The following is a 16,000-nucleotide window of genomic DNA, read 5'->3' on the forward strand; positions in this document are numbered from 1 at the left end:
TTTTTTTTTTTTTAAGATACTGGGAACCTCCTATATAAAAAGAACACAGACACACAAAATCAACCAAAACTGAATCATGAAAAAATTGAATAACTGAATTATAGACTCATAACTAGTAAAAGAAATGTGATCAATAATAAAAATCAAAGCTTCTGAAGAAAGAACATCTCTGAGGAAGGTGGTTCTGCTGCTGAGTTCTACCAAACATCTAAACATTTATAAACAACAATCCTTCTTAAAGCCTTCCAAATAATTGAATAGAAGGGAAATTTCCTAACTCAGTCTATGAAGCTAGCATTAACTTGATGGAAAAGCTAGGCAAAGACACTTCAAGAAAACTACAAATGAACAACCCTTATGAATATTGATGCAAAATTTCTCAACAAAATACTACAAAACTGAATTGAGGACCATATTAAGAAGATTTTACACCATGATCAAATGTCATTCATTCTTGGAATTTCAGCCTGGTTCAATACTTGAGAATGCATCAGTGTAACACACCACAATTACACGATGAAGAAAACTAACCACATGATCATTACAGTTCATGCATAAGAGGAATTTAACAATGGTTAATGCCCTTTCATGATTTAAAAATAGAATAATAGGTAATAGAATAGAAAATAATAGGCAATAGAATAGAAAACAAATAGAATAGAATAGAAAATAATAGGTAATAGAATAGAAAAATAGAATAATAGGTAATAGAAGGATATTTCCACAATATGTTAAATAATGGGAGAAAATAATTGCAAACTACATATCTGATAAAGGATTAATATTCAAAATATATAAATAATTCTTACAACCTACAAAAAATTCAAAAGTGGGCAAAGGACTTAAATAGATTTTTCTCCAAAAATGATATACAAATAGACAACAAGTACATTCAAATATGTTCAATATCACTAGTCATTAAGGAAATGCAAATCAAAACTACAGTGAGATACCAATTCACTCCAATTAGGCTGACAAAATCAGAGCATTAGAAAAGATGTTGAGAACTTAGAACCCTTGTAGTAGGGATATAAAATCATGCAGATGCTATGGAACATGGTTTGACTATTCCTCAAGAAGTTAGACATAGAATTACCATACAATCCAGCAATTCTATTTCTAGTATATACACCCAAATTTTAAAAGGAAGCATTCAAATAATACCTGAATACCACTCTTTATGGTGACATTATATGTCACAGAATTTAGAAGGTGGAAATAACCCAAATGTCCATCAATGGATGAACTGTTACAGAAATCTCAGAAAGAAGTACACAGAGACACAGAATTCAGATAAAATAATAAAATTTCTTCTCTTGAGCGGGCGGGAATGCCAGAAACAGGTCTGGTTAGTTTCTGCACCCACTTTGTTCAGCATTTCCCTTTTTATTTACTTTTTAGCCATTATCTCATCCCTAGTGGTCTTTGATGTGTAAATACAATTCCAGTTCCTATTTACAAGTCACAGACACAAGATAGGCCATATACATTGTAAATTCACCCTGGCATGGTAACTTTGTCAGGTTAATAAAGTTATTGGTTAAAGAGTTAGATAACTGGCACCTTAAACAAGGAGTTAGGGGAAAAGCAAATCTTAAAAGAACACATTACTTATTTTGCTTCTACAACTACCTTAATATTCAATCTATTATCTAAAACTTTTCCGTATCAGAATGAATTTTTTAAATGCACTGTATACATTAAACGCAATGCTACTGAGCCTTAAAAAGAAATGAAATCTAATAGATGATATAATATGATTGAAATTTGAAAACATTCCAAGTGAAATAAGCCTGACAAAAACAACAATTCCACTTCCATGAGGTTCTTATAACAGGCAAATTCACAGATTACAATAGAAGTTTTCAGGGGTTGGGGGAGGGAGGGATAGGAGTTGTTTAATGAGTGAAGCCCTTCTATTTGGGACCAAGAAAAGGTTCTGGAAATGGATGGTGGTGAAGTTTACACAGGATTGTGAATGTACCTCTTCCCACTGAATGTACACTTATATATTATTCAAATAATAAATGTATTATGCATATTTAATCACTCAAAAATTCTATACTTCTCCATGTGTATTGGAAAGTCTTTATTTTCCTTCACTTTCTGACAGTTTAGCTGGGCATATTATTCTTGGTTATATTTTCTTCTTTCAGAACTTTAAATACATCATCATATTTTCTCCTGGCCTATAAGGTTTCTGCTGAGAAGTCTTCTGCTAGTCTAATGGGAATCCCTTTCTAAGTGATTTGATGCTTTTCTTTTGCTGTTTTCAGAATTCTCTCTTTGTTTTGAACTTTTGACAGTATGACTATAATATACTTAAAAGAGAATCTTTTTTAAATTGTTATTTTATTAGGGGTCTTCTGCATTTCTGGGATCTGAATTGCATTTGAAAAGTTTTCAGCAATTATTTCATTGAATAGGTTTTCTATGCCTTTTCCTTTCTTTTCTCATTCTGAAATATCAATAATATAAATGTTTTCTTCCTAGAAGATGTTCCATAAACCTTGAAGACATTCTTCATTCTTTTTAAATGTTTTCCTTTTTATCTGACTGAATTCCAAAAGACCTGTTGTCAAGCTCAGATGCTCTTCTATCTAGTAAATTCTGCTGTTGAGGATCTCAACTGTATTTTTAATCATTTATTGAATTCTTCAGTCCCAGAATTTCTGACTCATTCTTTTTATGATTTCAATCGCTTTGATCAATTCCTCATGCATATAATGAACTGCTTCCTAATTTTGCTGAACTACATGTCTGAATTCTTTTGTATCTCATTGTTTCCTCACTTTATTAAAAATTTTTTGTTGGATAGTTTGTCCTTTCCCTTTCTTTTAAGTCTGTTGCTAAAGAGTTATTGTGTTCTTTTGTGGGAGTCATGTTACCTGTTTTTTCTGCTTTCTGCATTCCTATGTTGATATTTGTGCATCTGCTAGGTCAGTTGCCCCTACCAATGTTATCAGGTGGCTTTCATGGTAAAAGACTTTCTGGTATGCTGTGTCCTAGAATTTTGGTTGGATACTCTGTGTTTGCTTTGAGTCCATGTGGAAGCTTTAGTGGATTGTTCATGTAGCTTCTTTAGCTGTAATCAACAGCAAGTCTATAGATCAGAGCAGAGTAGGCTGCAGAACTTGTGAGACTGCATCATGAGCTGGGATGTAGCTCCTTTAGTTGGGGTGGGTTCACTGGCAGGTCTGGGCTTGGTGCATTATGCAGTAGATGTGGGTGCTGTCAGTGTCTATGGGATGTGTGAAGACAGGGCCAACCTGCCGGCCCAGGAGGATGCAGTGCAGAATTCCTGAAAGGAGGATGCAGTACCTGTCAATGTCTATGGGCCATATAGGGACCAAGTCCTGTCAGGAGCAATGCTACATAATTTTTGGGAAAAATCATTTGGTTAGCCTAGTTCTCCTGCCTACAGCCTAGCTATGGAATTCTTAGACATAATTCCATTTTGGCCTCTGGTCACAACTGAGACCTCAATGATCTGGTGATGCTGTGATTCTCCAGGACAAGATTACACCAGCTGAAGACTTCCTGGGAGGAACAAACATCTACTCAGTTCCTCATTGTTCTTGGATTGGTACATCTTGTTTACATGGATGTACTGAACTCTCTGCAAGTCATTTGTTACATTTGTTTCTCCCAATGTATGGTATAAAAGGTGCGGTAAGCTGGGGGCTTTTGTCTTTGCCACCCAGAGCAGCACTGGTCAGACCCAAAGCTCAGCTTCTTCTCAGTCTCACTATTCTACCTTTCCTGTAATTCACCTTGTGCTGCCATGGCTCACAGGAGACTAGGACTTACTGCAGAGGTTCTAGTAACATCCCCTTTCCCTGTTCCCTACAAAGTCCTACCAGCCGGCACAGATGAGGCCACTCAGCCACTTCTCAGGTAGTACAAGGATAAGCAGGCTCCTCGTTTGTTTTGTGGGAAGTTCTGCTGGATGAACCATGCAAAATGCTGTTTCCTGGGCTGTGGGAGCACTGCCAGGGCCTTTTGGCTGGTTTGCAGGGCTGGGTTGGAGGATCGGTTTGGAGCAGCTGCTTGGCAGCTTCACATGATGCAAGGGAGGTCTCAAGATGGGTCCATTCAATCAGAGCCTGGGTGAGGACGGGCACAACATGAGCTGGGCTCTATTGTGCACAGTGCAAAGCTGTCCGGGCAGCTCCCTAACCTGGGCTGGGCACTTGCTAGGATCACAGCATTCTCCAGCAGGAAACCAAGTTTCAAGTGTCTGTATCATGAGTGGGGATTTCCAGGGGCCTTCTGATTTCTCTACCAAGAACAGTCCTTCTTGATCCAGGATTGATCTTGGAAAATAAAATAGTAGATGCTGTGTGCTTAGTTTTCTTCTTTAGGCCAGTGTGCATCTCCATGCTCTGTAATGTTTCTGCCACTGCCCCACTGCACTCTGGCACCCTGTCTTAAACTCTGCAGTGAAACACTTGTTTTTCCTTGTTTGCCCCTTTGTTGTGGAGGGAAGTGTGCCAATCAACCCTGGTCATCCTCTGTCTTCTGCCAAGCCCTGGTCACCTTCTAATGGTACCATCTGTGTACTATTAATCCCAATATGTATTTTTTATTGTTTTTTAATTGTCAACAGTCCTTTAAGAAAAATCCAAATATCCTTTTATATTTATCCACCTATTAAAGTTTTCAGGGTTCTTCCTCATTTCTTTTTAATATGACCTTGTATCTAGGATCCTTTATATTTAGCCCAAAGAAATTTATTTGCTATTTTCTGAAGTACAGTTCTGTTGGTCACAAATTACCTTTATTTTTAAAAGTCCCCCCCACCCCTTCATTTTTAGAGAACATTTTTATCCAATAAAATACTCTTGGTTTACAGTTTTTTGAAACATTTTAAAGATATTATTTCATTGTCTTCTGTTTCCATTGTTCTTGATGAGAAATCAGCCCTTATTCTTCTCATGAATATAATATTAAAAACACATATACCAATTGCTTTCAATATTTTATTTTTATCTTTGTTCTTCAGAAGTTTGCCAATGACATGCTTATTTAATTTTCCTTTGTGATGTTTGCTGAGCTCCTGAGTGATAGGTCTCCCACTACCTCAGCAACTATTATGTATAATAGCTGCCCTCTTCCTATCGTGCCTTGCCCCCTCCCCTGTGTGACATCATGCCAAGATGGTTGCTCCCACCAAAGAATAAACCCTTCTTCCCAGCATGCCCCTGTTCCCACCTAGAAAGTAACTTAATACTTGCTCACCTCCTACCACCTAGTGACATCACGGGCTCCTCCATTCCCTAGTTACAACCCCACCTCAGCCCCTACAAACCCCACCCCAGTCTCTATAAAAGACTCTCCCTGCCCCAGCCATATTGCTTTTGTCTCTCCTTTGTTCAGAGACAGCCCAGCAGATCTATTCCCCTAATAAAGGCTTGTTGTGGCCTGGTCTGGTCTTGGTCTTCGGCCCTTTTACCTGACACTGAGTTCTTCATCAATTTTGGAAATTTTCAGCAATTATCTCATCAAACATTTCTCTCATCTTTACTTCTAAGATTCCACTTGTTCACGTGGTAGACTGCTTGACATTTTATTAGACATTGTTTAGAGTTTGTTTTGCTTTTTACTTTTTTTCTTTTTAGTGTTCAGTTTGTGTACTTTCTATTTACCTGCTTTCTGTTTCACTGATCCTTTTTCAATTACATCCAGGCTAGTTTCAAGTTAATTAAAGAACTTTTAATTAACTTAAAACTAAGACATTTTTAATTAATTTAAAATTAAGACGTTTTCAGTTCTAGAATTTCCATCTTAAAGTTGTTTTAAGTTCTCATTTCTTCAATGAAATTTTTCATCTTTTCACCAATTTTTTCATCTTTTTAATAAAATTTTGAAAAGCTTATAATAGTTATAAGTATCCACTGCTGAGTTGTGTCATCTGTCATCTTAGGGTCATCTTGGGGTATACTTTCATTAACTTCATTCTCATTTATCTTCCACATTTCCCGCTTCTTTACAAATCTTGTTATTATTTATGATGTGCTAGACATTTTTAGGGATACTTTGTAGAGATTCTAGGTTATATATTATCTGTCTTGAGTGATGCAAAGTTTTGTCTTGCTGGGCAGCTAAAATGCTGTCAAGGAGATTCTGTTTCAGACTTGTTCTTAGTCTTGACAATATTTCCCTTCCATGATATAGTCTTTCATCTTAGATATGATCTTTCTTGTGTAAGACCAAGGGCCTTACCAAACGCTCCAAGGAGCTGACTGCAGCGAAGAACACCCAGGAAGGAACACACTGGACAAGTTGGAAAGTAAAACAGACCTTTATTAGTCTGGCCAGATGGCACTCCCAAAGCAAAGTAGCTTAGAGAGGCAACTGGCTCAGAGCCCAAGGCTGTTTTTATAGGGGGTTTCAGGGGAAGTTAGCAAGAGAAAAAAAATGTTGATGGTCAAAAGATGTTTGTAGATTGTCTTATAGATAGCTGTGTCCGGAGCATCATTTTGGACAAACAAGGAGTCAGGTAATTCACTTAGGAACTCTATGTTTGTTACAGATTTTATCTAGTGTCCCAGAACTAACAAGCACATTTTAACCGTTAACTCACAATCAGTCACTATGTTGGGGCTGGGGGAGCTTTTATGATTACAGAGTTATGTGGTCCCACACTTCGTTTATATTAAATGTTGAGTGTGTTCAACAAGGCTGCTTTGGGCCCCAATCTCCCTACCATTTTGTGACATCATAAAATTCTGCTCAGTTCTAATCATGTATCCTAGTTTCTGTTGCTATATCACAACTTACTTTTAGCAATTTAAAAATCCTTTTTGTTATGTTCTCAGATTCTGGGTAGATAATTATGCAGAGTGTGCCATATTAGCCCATATCTGCTCTGCAGTGTTCCAGGCCTCAGCTGGACAGATTTGAATGTTGAGTCTAACTTGACAACTTAGGCATTGACCTGTCTGATGCCTGGCTTCAGATGACTACAGTCCAGGACTGCTGGCTAGAGTCCCAACATGCCTCTCCATGGCTTAGCTTTCCCACACCACTGCATCCTTGGTGTAGCCAGAATTATGACATAACTACCCAGGGTTCCAAATGCAAGAATTCTAGTGAAAAAAGTGAAATCTTAATGCCTTTTTGTTCCCTGGCCTCACAAATCACACATTGCTTTTCTGTATGGTTGGTTGAAGCAGTCATAACACCTTGAAACTCAAGGGGAGAGAAATAGACTTCAGCCTTTAACAGGACCATGTCAAAGTCACAATTTTGACCAGTATGTGGGAAAGCAGATATTGTTTGACCATCTTTATAAAATACAATCTACCATAGTCCTTCAGCAGCTACCACAGGCTTCACAGAGTCTTTCACTAAACACAAGCAAGTTGAGATTTAGCCAGGCTTTCAGACATCTCTGTGGTCCCTCTTCTCTAACACACTATCCCTCAAATTTCAGCCACCCAGCAGCCCCAATTCCAATCTCTGTTCCCTCTGCTTGGCAAAACAGCACCTTCTACTTGTAAGTTCTGTTTTCCTGAGCTCAGTCTTTACAATTTCCCCAAGCAGAAAGCCAAAGTAAATAAGGAGCTCAGCTCCAGCCTTCCCCCCGGGCTCACTCCAGGCCTCACCATCCAGTGCTGTCCTCTGATGTTTGAAAATAGTTGCTTCAAAGATTTTGTTTTATTTTACATCCCTTCAGTGTGAGATGGCCTGGAGGAAGACCCTAATGCAGCTCTCAGTTATCTCTGCCTCTTGATCTTCCTGCCCTGGTGTGATCCCCTCTCCTTGATTGTGGAAATCAACTGCTTCTGCCATATAGAATATGTGAAAGGTGATGGGATTTATGTGATTATGTGTCATGATTACTGTGCACTATTATGTTATTTGAGATTGTAATATCACTTTTACTGCAGCCCCTCCCTTCCTTGCTACCTTCTAGAAGCAAACTGTCATTTTATAAGGCAGCAGGTAACTCTTGTCAAAAGCCAGGGCAAAACTGGAACCCTTTGCCTAACAACCTTTAAGACATTGACTGATGAGACCCCAGCTAGAGGTAGCACAGATTGTCACCTTACAGAGATTCCACCTAAAGGATGTATGGACTCATGACCTACAAAAACTATAATAAATGTGCACTGTTTTAAACTACCAAGTTTGTGATGATGTTGTTATACAGCAACAGAAAACTAACACAGGTTCAGTAGTAAGTCTAATACCACCAACTCCTTTGTGACCATAACCACAAGTCATCCTTTGCTGTGAACCATAGAGAGGGAAGCCTGTATCATGGAGCCTGCCCAGGAGAGGACAAAGGAGGAAGTGTCTCATGCATTGCTAATTCTAAAAGCATCTGGTTATTCCGTATTCAACAGTCCATCTTCAGAGCTTTATTATTAAATTAAGCACTCCTACATCCAACAAAGTCATATTGTCTCCTATGTGGCAGTCTTTGTGCTTGACACTGAAGAACCAAAGATGAGTTACAAGCCATTCCTTCCACCAAGAAAGACACAGTGCTCTCCATGTTATACTGTGTATGCTGCCTTATTTGGTGTTCATGATGGGCCACTGAAGTAGGTGCCACTATTTTCTGCATTTTGCAAATTAGGAATTACTTAGAGAGGTGGGATCAATCATCATAAACATAGTGGTGGAGTCAGAATTTGAACCCAGAATTATCTTTTATTCAAAAACTTCCCTGGGGTTCAATATTTCAATTGAATAGAATTATTACCCATATCAAAAGTTATTGAGAACATTATATGATGACCAAAAGGCTTAATGATTAGAAAATGGAAAAAGGTACAAGAATAAGAGGCAATATTATAAACTAGGTAGATAGCACTCAGTCCTTTGAAAACTGTCTATATGTAGTGTGAGACCAAAGTGACTCCATTTTGCTAAATTCCACTATTCCCCTAGTCTCTCACAAATTAATGGTTAAAATGTGCTTGCTCTGGGACAAAAGATACAATCCGTAAGGAAGCAAAGTTCCTGAGTTAATTACTCAGCCATCTGTTTGCCCAGGAAATGAATGTTCTGGGCCCACTATCCATAGAACAATCTGTAGATCTGCTGACCATCAGTACGTGACAGTCGACCACTAACCTTTGTCCCTCTTTTCCCTTGTAAAAACTACATGTAGCCACACCTCAACCCCCGATGTACCTAGCCAATCAGAAATGTACACTTCATGCTTGCTAATTGTCAACCAATCATGTACCTGCTAAGTGAAAAATCTCCAAACCTTGCTGTAACCTCTATAAAAACCCCACTAATTTGAAATTCGGGGCTCTCAATCTCGACCCGCTGTGTCGGTGACAGTTGAGAGTCCCTGTTCAAGCTTGAATAAATGACCCTCATGTGCTTACATCGGGTTTGGCTTCCTGGTGGTCTTTGGGACTATGCAATCTGGGCACAACATTTGGGGGCTCGTCCGGGATCCCCAAGACCCTCAGGATTCCCATACCAGAGGGTCAACCCCGGCTGGTGAGTGTTTTTGTGTCTGTAAGGTGTCTGTAAGGTCTGGGGCCCATTTTTCTGGGGAGGTCGGCAGACGGTCTAGGCGGATGCACTGCAAGGGCCGCCGACCCGGGATCCTGGAAGACGTTCCGGATCCTTCAGGAGGGGACCGAGTGCCCCATGAGTACGAGTCTGTGAGACTCCTAGAGGGATGGTGCTGGTCGCTCCCACGGCATGGTGTGAGGCCGTCGTCCCACTTTCGGTTTTGCCTCTGGTCAGGTGGAGGATGGGTTTGTCTTGTTTTTTGTTTTTCTGTTGTGTTTGTTTGTCTGTTTATTGTGTTGACTTGGACTGAGACGATGGGACAGACTGTGACTACCCCTGTATCCCTCATGAAGAACCATTTCAAAAAGGTTAGGGAGCATGCTCATAACCTAAGTTTAGAAATTAAAAGGACTAAATTCATCACCCTCTGTAGCTCAGAGTGGCCCACCCTTGGGGTAGGATGGGCACCTGAGGGGACCTTTGATCTAGGGACCATGAAGAGAGTCCAGGAGATCATCTTCCATTCTCATACGGAACACCCTGATCAAGTTCCCTACATTGTCACTTGGGAGAGTCTAACCTGTGACCCACCCCCACGGGTCAAGCCCTTTTTGCTTCCACAGAAACAGCAGCCAGAGGTAATCCTGACAGCCTGTGAGAAGACTCCCAGAGAGCGCGACGAAAAAAGGCAAACCGAAACCAAGCCAACAGTGTCGCTTTACCCGGTCCTCCAAGGAGGGACTGAGGAAGATCTCATTTCCCTCCCCCCTTACTCTCTCTCCTCCCCCAAGACAGCAGGTAGAAAGAAATGGCCCAGCCCCAGCTGGAGCTGGGGAAGGAGGGCCTGCCCCGGGTGCAGGCAACTGTGGTGGCCCCACCCAGAACACTCGCCACCGGTGTGCTGCCTCGCCGGCAGGCCCGACAGACTCTACTGTTTGCCCACTGAGAGCAATAGGGCCCCCTGATGAGCATGGTAACCAGCCTTATCATTACTGGCCCTTCGCCACCATTATAACTGGCGTACCCAGCATGCCAAATTCTCTGATAACCCTAGGGATTTGATTAACCTATTAGAAACTGTCTTGTTCACTCATCAGCCCACTTGGGATGATTGTCAGCAGCTCCTCCAGATCCTGTTTGCCACAGAGGAGTGAGAGAGAATCCAAAATGAGGCCAGGAAATTGGTTCCTGGCGACAACGGTCAACCCACCACCAATGTTGACACTATCAACATTTCTTTTCCTTTGTCTTGGCCCACTTGGGACTTCAACACAGCAGAAGGTAAGGAGAGGCTCCAGGCCTATCACCAGGCTCTGTTGGGAGGTCTCAAAGTGGCAGCTCGCAAGCCCACCAATTTGGCCAAGGTAGGAGATATACAGCAGGAGCCGAATGAAAGCTCTGCAGCCTTCCTAGAAAGAATTCAGGAAGCCTTCCGTAGGTATACTCCTATGGACCCAGAAGCAAATGAGACAAAGGCAGCTGTAATAATACATTTTGTCAACCAGGTGGTGCTAGATATTAAGAGAAAGTTACAGAAAGTAGACAGGTTAGGCGAAAACAGTATTCAGGACTTAGTGGCAGTGGCAGAGAGAGTATATAACAACAGGGAAACTGCAGAGGAGAAACAGATAAAAGCAGATAACTGCCAGACCCGAAACCTGGCTCAAATTCTTCTGGCCACCACTGCGGGAGAGCCGAGGGAACGTGAACGTCATTTGAGAAAGATTGCGGTAGAAGGACAAGGTAAGGGGGAACATAAGGATTGCCCCGACTGGGAAAGAATCAGTGTGCTTACTGCAAAAAGGAAGGCCACTGGGCTAAAGAGTGCCCCAAAAGGCCACAGAGGGGCCATCCAAAGGCCTCCATCCTGGCCATGGACGAACTAAGTGACTAGGGGAGAAGGGGCTCGGTGCCCCTCCCCGAGCCCAGGGTAGCCCTTAAACCACATGGCCATATATCTGACAAAGCTTCCTGGGTCCAAGGAGCCACAGGCATGAAAAAATATTCATGGACTACCCGAAGAACGGTGGACTTGGGAGTGGGCCGGGTAACCCACTCATTTATGATTATACTTGATTGCCCCTATCCTCTACTTGGAAGAGACTTGCTCACTAAGTTAGGAGCCCAAATCCATTTTCAGCCTGGGGGTGCAGAGGTCTCTGACCAGGAGGGAAAGCCCATCCAAGTGTTACCTATGAGCCTTGAGGATGAATATCTGCTACATCAGAAGCAGTCCCCTCCTGATCCTGACGTGGAACAATGGCTTGCCATGTTCCCACGAGCATGGGCTGAGACGGGGGGCATGGGGCTGACCTCATACAGGACACCTGTGTTCATAGAGATTGTCAGGTAAAAGGGCTGAAGACCAAGACCAGACCAGGCCACAACAAGCCTTTATTAGGGGAATAGATCTGCCGGGCTGTCTCTGAACAAAGGAGAGACAAAAGCAATATGGCTGGGGCAGGGAGTCTTTTATAGAGACTGGGGTGGGGCTTGTAGGGGCTAAGGCGGGGTTGAGTGAGGTAGTGACTAGGGAATGGAGGAGCCGGTGATGTCACTAGGTGGTAGGAGGTGAGCGAGTATTAGGTTACTGTCTAGGTGGGAACAGGGGCACGCTGGGAAGAAGGGTTTGTTCTTTGGTGGGAGCAACCATCTTGGCATGATGTCACACAGGGGAGGGGGCAAGGCACCATAGGAAGAGGGCAGCTACTATACTTAATAGCTGCTGAGGTGGTGGGAGACCTATCATTCCAGGCTTTTGTTTTATGATAGTTGGGCGAAGGTCTCTTCTTCTGGAGCTGCTTCCTGCTGACAAGGGGCAAAGATCGGGGCTAGACCTGGATCTGATGAGACACGTGGCAAGTGGGGACCTCTTCCTTTTGCCGTACTGGCTGATACCCTGCCATGATGAACTCTGTGACTGTCTGGCTGGTGAATGCCCTCAATCGTTTCTGCAAGAAATTTTGAAAACAGCGAACCAGGCGTGGTCCAAAACAGAGAATTAAACAGATAATACTGAGGGGTCCCAAGAGTAGTAATAGCCAGGTGAGCCATGAGCTCCAGGAACCAAACGTACCCCACTATTGATTAGTACCTTGGGGGGCATATCTATCTGGCCCATTGAGTTTTAATTTTTTTCATTTGACATGTAATTTTTTATTTATTATTTACATAGGTTTTACAGAGACAGCTGGATGTTTAGGGGCTCATTTGTTATAGAAGTAAGAGACTGTTATGGAAGAGATCATAGCTCCTGATCTAAGGGCCCATGTGTCATGTCCTTGCTCTTAGAGAATGAGTGGAAAAGTGATAAACACAATTTATATAATCTTTATAATCCTTTTTTGGGGGGGGAATATAAAAGGTGTATGTAACTGAGCAAATGTCTTTTGGAGGCCAACATACCGATGAGTGTAGTGTTACTATGAACCTGACTTCTTCTTTAAATTCAAGGCCAGGACAGTTTTATTCCTGTATCTCTCAGTTTTTGGAGGCCTCCTAGATATATTTAAAAATAAAGAGAACTGATAACCTCAACAAGGACACTGGATGACTTAAGGTGATCAAGTGTAGCATAAAAGGCTTGATCTTTTTAGACATGGGTAGGCATCCAGAAAGTATGAGCACAATGAGAAGAGGCATCATAAACAGAGAACAAGGATGTACATTATTTTAAAAGGAATAAATCTTGTAGCTGCGTGGTATAGAACTTATCCTGACTGTGGCTGACAAGCACATGATTTTTTCTCAATACTCTTACTTTATGGTTTTTGGGGGGTTTTTTTGATCATTACACGATAGTTAATTAGTTATCACAGAATCAGAAAAACACTTATCTAAAAGGAGAGATCTGGAGACCAGTGGTTTCTAGGATTGGTTACCTGTAAATAACTTCTTTTAATTTTTTTTGAAAAGAATCTGTACACACTTGTAGCTAATTAATGATTTTTGCTTCTCTTTAGTACCCAAAGTTTTGTCTTTTTGAAATGGCTGTGTCATGAGTGAACCAAAAGATTTTAATGGGTGGGCTATGTCTTAATTTTTCTGAAGTCTAGCTTTATTATTATGTCATTGTTTTGTGCCTCTTTTGGTTATTTTTTCTGCTGGGTGTTTAAGACCAAGTTAAAGTGAGACCTGTGTCAATCAATATGAACCTCTTGTTATCTATTAAGGTCAGTTAAGTCTCCCCAGGCCATTACTTTGGAACCATGCATAGTGCCTCTCTGCTTCTCTGTCAGTGTCAGCCATCTGGATGGGTTATGGCCTTGTTTGACCAAGTTGCTTTCAGTGAAAACAGTGGAGAGTTTTTTCTTGGTGACCCTCCTTTGGCACACAGTACATTGTCCTCTGGTGTCCAGCAATCTCCCAGTTTAGGAGGTTGAGTGACTTACCAAAGATGTAGGACCCTGTAGAGAAGGTTCCCTCATGTCCTGGAACTTTGTTGACCTTGAGGGGCCAGGGCCAAAATATTGGCTGTCCTCATAGCCCAGTTACCTTTTAGTTTTGGTCTCCAAACTTTAGTTGTTGAACACCCAGAAGAGAAGGTCAATAGCATTAGCATTGTAACAAGAATAATGAACTTAACTATTATAGTTTTACCTGAATAACAAACATTTTGGAATTTAAAATATAGAGAACTGTTACTGTCATCAGTCATGGTTGTTTTTTAGTAGTTGAATTCCTGTAGAATATTAACAGAAAAAGAGCCACAAATAATATTTTAACATGACAATTATGATGACTTTACCTTTGTAACACATTTAAATGTCCATCTTGATATAAAATAGCCATCATTAAATGTACTCATTTTTTTTAAAACACCAAAAGTTTTTACCTAAATTATCTTTTAAAAAAATAAATAAATAATCTTTTGATAGGATACCATCTAAAGAAAATACCCCGTATATGTATCTGTTATCATAAATAGCTAGAGTGTATGAAAAGGCAAATACCTGAATCAAAAAGAGGTTATTATCATAAACAAATATTAGAAAACCTGTACAGTAAGAAAGTATAAATACATTTAGTACACTAGAAAAAATAAAACCTTGTTATTGTTGTTTTTTACAGGATATTTAGTCCTTTGAAAATGACCAGTGTAAGCACACCATAATAACGTATTTAGAATTTATCCCTTTGATGACAATTGATATAAACAGTATAATAATATATTTAAATAATATTTATTCCTGTAAGTCTTTTATAAGGCTATGAAAACTATTGGGTCAGTCTCTTGTAAGATGAAAACTGTTGAGGTCCCCCTAGTGAACAAAGACTGGAAAATATTTCCATGCGGCTGCTCCTTTGTTCACCAAGGGGAGCATGCCTTGAACTTAATAACCTTTATCTATAAATAAAACAGCTGTAGGATTGGACAAAAACAAAGATATAAGACAATTTCTAAAACTAGAGTGCACTCAAATATATTTAGCCCAATGGAATTATAATCTCTTTATAATTTTAGGTTTATAATTATAAATAAGACTATTTAAAACTTTTTGTAAGTCAATTAACAGAGATCTCTTGTAGAATTAAAATCAGAAGGAATGAAACCTCTATTCCTGTAAACCTTTTATAATAAACTTGAAACCAACAAGTAAACATATATTTCCTTTATAAATCACTTTCGCACACCTTCTTGATGTACTTAGGCCTTTTGGTCTTGTCCTGCTAATAAGACAAACATATAAAATCCTTTTATATCAAAAATATATCTTTTACTTATAGCTTTTTAAATATTTTGTCTCCGACTCACTATAAACATTTTATACTTTTGTCCATCATTATCTCATCCCTAGTGGTCTTTGTTAAGTAAATAAAGTTCTAATTCCTGTTTAATGGTTAGACACAGGTGGTTTCTGTCACTGATTACAGCCCTAAACACATGACAATTAAGGCATATATATCACAAGTTTGTTCAAGGATTTTCACTTCATTCTTTAGTTAGGATGTTATCTATAGTGGAGCTACAAATCAAAGAAGCTATATAACCTTCACTTTGAACAGCAGAAGCAATGGGCTAATGCAAGTTTTTAAAGGGATACACTACTTAGTTTGCTTCCACAACTACTTTAATAGCTAATCTATTAAGCTTTAAAACTTTTTCTTATCAACAGAGTTATAAAGTGGGGGAGGTATGAGCGGTGAGTGATCAGCTCAGGCTAGGAGTACTTGAGAAGAACAGGTTTGACAGAGGGAGGGTTAAGAGCATAGGTAGAAAAGGCTTGTATGTAGGGGATTTCTGACCATTTGCCATTGCACTGACAGAAGTTGTGTAAATCACACAGTATGTTAAAATTGAAAGTGCCATTTTTGGGGCGTGGAAACCCATTATCTAATTTATACTGAGGCCAAACCTGATTACAATAGAAAACAAATCTTTTTGGCCTAAAGTCTGGTCCCAACAATCCGAGGGGTTTGAGTTGTGCCAGAAGGCAGCCCAGAGGCGTTGAGGGGCGGGGTTTGGATTGTTGGGCCCCCTGATTAGAGCGGGTGAGGAGGAGGCAGCCCC

This window comes from Heterocephalus glaber, unplaced genomic scaffold, assembly GCF_053883595.1.
Source record: "Heterocephalus glaber isolate CG9 unplaced genomic scaffold, H.glaber_assembly_v1.0 deba00000347, whole genome shotgun sequence".
Lineage (NCBI taxonomy): Eukaryota > Metazoa > Chordata > Mammalia > Rodentia > Bathyergidae > Heterocephalus > Heterocephalus glaber.